The sequence below is a fragment of the Anomaloglossus baeobatrachus genome, chromosome 3 (assembly GCF_048569485.1).
Source record: "Anomaloglossus baeobatrachus isolate aAnoBae1 chromosome 3, aAnoBae1.hap1, whole genome shotgun sequence".
Classification (NCBI taxonomy): Eukaryota; Metazoa; Chordata; class Amphibia; order Anura; family Aromobatidae; genus Anomaloglossus; species Anomaloglossus baeobatrachus.
The window spans coordinates 310,021,842-310,026,841 of NC_134355.1; the positions used below are offsets into that span (position 1 = coordinate 310,021,842).

The 5,000-nt window shown below is 44.3% G+C and overlaps 1 protein-coding gene across 3 annotated transcripts in view; it reads left to right on the forward strand.

Moving 5' to 3' along the window:
- Positions 1 to 5,000, forward strand: part of CEP85L (centrosomal protein 85L) — a 312,459-nt gene that overhangs the window by 189,467 nt on the left and 117,992 nt on the right. The gene's annotated exons all lie outside the window — the stretch shown is intronic.

The window sequence follows — 5,000 nt, forward strand, 5'->3', positions numbered from 1 at the left end:
GCCGGTGGCTGACAGAAACCTTTGTGGCCTCCCATCAACTGATTAGAGCCCTATGGAAATGATTAGTTACAGTATGCACTTGAAGCTTTTCCTGTCTTACAAGTCAAATGTAGGGTCCATATACGATGTGACCAGAACCACCGGCTGCAGCATCTGTACTGGATGTAGCGCGTGGCTTTAGCTGGGGCAGGTCCCAAGCATGGCCTTGTCTGGGGACTCTGTATGGTTGCACACAGAGGCGCTACGGCTCTGAATACCGATCCTATGGACACTATGTATTCTATGCCAATTTGTGTCGCCATACGGAGATGTGCGCATAAATATATAGTACTCGCCAGAGTGGAGTCAGGCTACTGTGTGAAAACAAAAACCAAAAGAAATGTAGCCATAAAGAAAATACATTAATAAAATATATTTTTTTTTTATTGAGAAACATATTAAAAACAATAAAGCAAGGGATAGCAATGAAAAAAGTGCCGAAGCACCAAAGGCTCAGCAAGTGGATTGCAAACAGATAGACAATAGTTTATGTAAAGATGTAATTATATATCTGTTTGCAATCCACTTGCTTTATTGTTTTTAATATGTTTCTCGATAAAAAAAAAATATATTTTATTAATGTATTGTCTTTATGGCTACATTTCTTTTTTTTGTTTTGTTTTTTTTTGACACGCTGTATTCTGTAGAATTTAGCAAGTGATGGATTATGGACAATCTGTATTCTGTAGAATCCAGCAAGTGATGGAGTATGTCTCTTGGCTTCTTTGCCCTACAGATCTTATAGAAATGCTTGAAAAAAAAAATAAATATATACTTTTTTTTTTTTTTTTTTTTTAAGTACAGATCCATACTAGAATGAGAGCTGTATTACAGCTCTATACAAAGTTGACCCACCATATACACCCTTCGACCCTTGAGGCTTGCATCAATGCCATATTTTTCTCACTACTGGTGCTGTCTTCTATAAACTGATACATTTAACTGTAATATCTCCCTTCTAATACCTCCAATGTGATATTACCCTTACCCTAGATTTACACACAGACCTCTTTTTTTTTTTTTTTTTTTTTAAAGTTCCCCCCTCCCCCCCCCCCCCCCCCCCCCTTTAAAAAAAAAAAAAAAAAAAAAAAGATACTGCGGCGTGATAATACTAAAGCCTGTAGTCGCAGTATTTTTATTTCTGGCAGTTGTGTTTTTTCCCCTACAAACATGCCTGCTCTAGGTATGGAGTTTTTTTTATTTTCTTGCATTTTACTAAATTTACTAAAAATGGTTATAAAACCCAATATAAACAAAATGCTTTGAATCATATTATTATTATTTATTTCATGGTGCTTTACCTGTGAAAAAGGGGGCATACATAGACAAGTACAATAATCGTGAAAGTTTCTAGGCACAGACTGGTACAGGAGGAGAGAGGACCCTGCCTGCGAGGGCTCAGTCTATAGGGAAGGGGTTGAGGATACAGTAGGTGAGGTTAGAGCAGGTCATGCAACGCTATGATGGACTGAGAGTTACTGCAAGTTGTAGGCTTGGTGGAAGAGGTGGGTCTTCAGGTTTCTTCTTGACTGTTTCCCCGGTAGGAGAGAGTCTGATGTTTTGTGGTAGAGATTTCCAGAGTATGGGGGATGCACGGGAGAAATCTTGTACGCGATTGTGGGAAGAGGAGATAAGAGGAGAGCAGAGAAGTAGATCTCGTGAAGATCAGAGTTTGCATGTAGGTAAGTACTGGGACACTAGGTCACAGATGTACGGGGGAGACTGGCTGCGGGTGGCTTTGTATGTCATGGTTAGTGTTTTGAAACTGTGTGTTTGGGCAATGAGAAGCCAGTGAAGAGATTAGTGGAGAGGAGAGGCCGAGGAATAGTGGGGGGGGACAGGTGGATTAGTTGGGCAGCAGAATGTAGGATAGATTGGAGAGGAGTAAGAGTGTTAGAAGGGAGGCCACAGAACAGGAGGTTACACTAGTCCAGGTGAGAGATAATGAGGGCATGCACTAGTGTTTTTGCAGATTCTTGGTCAAGGAATGTACGGATTTGGGAAATATTTTTGAGTTGGAGTCGCCAATAATCCTATTTTCAAAAATGTGCCTTCTGGCTCCCTGCTTGCTTCGGGGCAGTGCGCTTTTGATTGGTTGCATAGCTGAGCCCTTGGCTCAAACCGCACACTCTTTGCTGTTAGCAGAGGAAGAAGGCAGTAGCTCTGAAGCTGATACTGGCCAGATTCACAGCAGCGCTTACAAGCGCCATAGCAAACAACTTGCAAGTGAATGCTCTCCTTGCCTAGAAAGCCAGCCACTTCTGTAGAGGTGTAGAGCCACAACCTGAAGACGTGGCCAGTGACCTTTTGCAAGAATTTTTGAAGTAGAATTAAAAATGCTGTAAAAGTTGAACATTTTCGCTCTTGAGAGCAGAGGATTTTTTATAAGTTAGGGCGCTTTCACACTTGCGTTCATCTCAATCCGCCGCTATGGAAAATAGCGCAGTCCGTTAATGGACTTCGCTATTCTCCAAAGACTTGTATTGACGACGCACTGTGACGCAAGTGTCTGCGTTGCATCCGCTGGCCAACGCTGAGTCGTTATTTTGACTTGAGTGCCGGCCGGAGGGAACGCCGCATGTAGCGTTTTTGGTGTCGTTAAAACAACGCACCTTAGTAGATTCCGTTGGAATCCGCCAAGATGTCTACTGATTGTCTATGGTGGCAGATTCCGCCGCTATGCGCTAAGCGGTGGAATCTGCTGACTGATTCCGTCACGTTCCACTGAGCATGCTCAGCATGTCCTGCAGAACGATCTAAATCGTTTAAAATCACTCCTGGTCTCTCTATCTCTCTGTTGGTCGGTCTGTCTGTCTCTCTCTGTCTCTCTCTGTCTCTCTCTGTCTCTCTCTGTCTCTCTCTGTCTCTCTCTGTCTCTCTCTGTCTCTCTCTGTCTCTCTCTGTCTCTCTCTGTCTCTCTCTGTCTCTCTCTGTCTCTCTCTGTCTCTCTCTGTCTCTCTCTGTCTCTCTCTGTCTCTCTCTGTCTCTCTCTGTCTCTCTCTGTCTCTCTCTGTCTCTATCTCTATCTCTCTGTTGGTCGGTCTCTCTCTCTCTGTCTCTCTGTCAGTCTGTCTCTCTCTCTCTGTCTCTCTGTCAGTCTGTCTCTCTCTCTCATACTCACCGATCACTGGCGCGGCGCTGCATGGCTGTCGCACTGCTCTGACGGCTTCTCGTCTTTTGAAATTGCTCATTATTCCATCTCGTATTCACTGCTTCCCCTGCCCACCGGCGCCTATGATTGGTTGCAGTCAGGCATTCCCCCACGCTGAGTGACAGCTGTCTCCCTGCATCCAATCACAGCCGCCGGTGCGCGGGTCTGTATCGTGCAGTACAAAAAATAAATAATTAAAAAAAAAATGGCATACGGTTTCCCCCAATTTTGATACCAGCCAAGATAAAGCCACACAGCTGAAGGCTGGTATTCTCAGGATGGGGAGCCCCACGTTATGAGGAGCCCCCAGCCTAAAAATATCAGCCAGCAGCCGCCTGGAATTGCCGCATCCATTAGATGCGACAGTCCAAGGACTCTACCCGGCTCATCCCGAATTGCCCTGGTATGGTGGCAATCAGGGTAATAAGGAGTTAATGTCAGCCCATAGCTGCCACTAAGTCCTAGGTTAATTAATCATGGCAGGCGTCTATGAGACACCCCCCATGATTAACCTGTAAGTGCAAGTAAATAAACACATACACCCGAAATAATCCTTTATTTGGAATAAAAGACAAACACCCTCTTTCACTACTTTATTAATTCCCAAATACCCCTCCAGGTCCGACGTAATCCACATGAGGTCCCACGACGCTTTCAGCTCTGCTACATGAAGCTGACAGGAGTTCCCGTAGAACACTGCCGCTCTCTGTGAGCTCCACGCAGAAACTGAAGTGAATCGCGCTGTCAGCGGGGACGCCACTGAGGTAGTGCCAGTGTGTGCGGTAATGATGGGGGCTGTAGTGCCTGTGTGTGTGGTGATGATGGGTGCAGTAGTGCCTGCGTGTGTGCGGTGATGATGGGGGTGGTAGTGCCTGCGTGGGTGCGGTGATGATGGGGGCGGTAGTGACTGTCTGCGGTGATGATGGGGGTGGTAGTACCTGCATGTGTGTGGTGATGATGGGAGCGGTAGTGCCGGTGTGTGCGCGGTGATGATGGGGGCGGTAGTGTCGGTGTATGCGGTGATGATGGGGGCGGTAGTGCCGCTGACTGATTCCTGCGAAATAACGCATCCATTGGGTCCGTTAGCAACATAAAAATTGCCGGATGCGTCGTTTCGAGGCAGCAACGGACCTGGCAGATGAGACGCAACGCAAGTGTGAAAGCACCCTAAATTGTAGTTGTTTCTTTACAAGCACTTTGCAATTAAACTCATATAATTAGATGAAACAACCTTTTTAATGCTGAAACAAAATGTGTGTAAAGGAGGTCTCTCCACTAGGGGTCTCACTAAAGCAGACAGGACAGGGGTGTGAGCACTTCTGCACTGTGTGCCATGAGCAGTTGCCAAATAGGCAAATATCAGGAAAACCAGTCTTGGTGTAATATATGTCTATGTGCACATTATGTCTTTTAAACTCCGGCAAACCCGACTTTTTCAAGGAAGCATAAAACTCTTTCAGAAACTCTATAGCTTTTTTTTTTTTTTTTTTTTTATCTGAAAGCGTCTTTTTGTGTGTTTTTCTTCAGGAACTTCTCAAGCATCCTACAACAGATTTGGCCTCCGGCAGCTTTTTCCAATTTTTCCCATGTTTTTTTTTTTTTTTTTAGTCTTTATTTTTTTCGTTGAATAACAATGAAACCATTAGTTGTTTTTATAGCAAAAATTATGGCAAAACGTTCCAAAAAACATCCCCTTGACTTGTATTGTAAAGTATGGAACGTCTAAAATGCCAGAAGTTAGGTTTTTGATTTTTTTTTTTTTACCAACTTTGTGTTTTTTGAAGCCGGGAGTGGTTTGTATAGACATTCA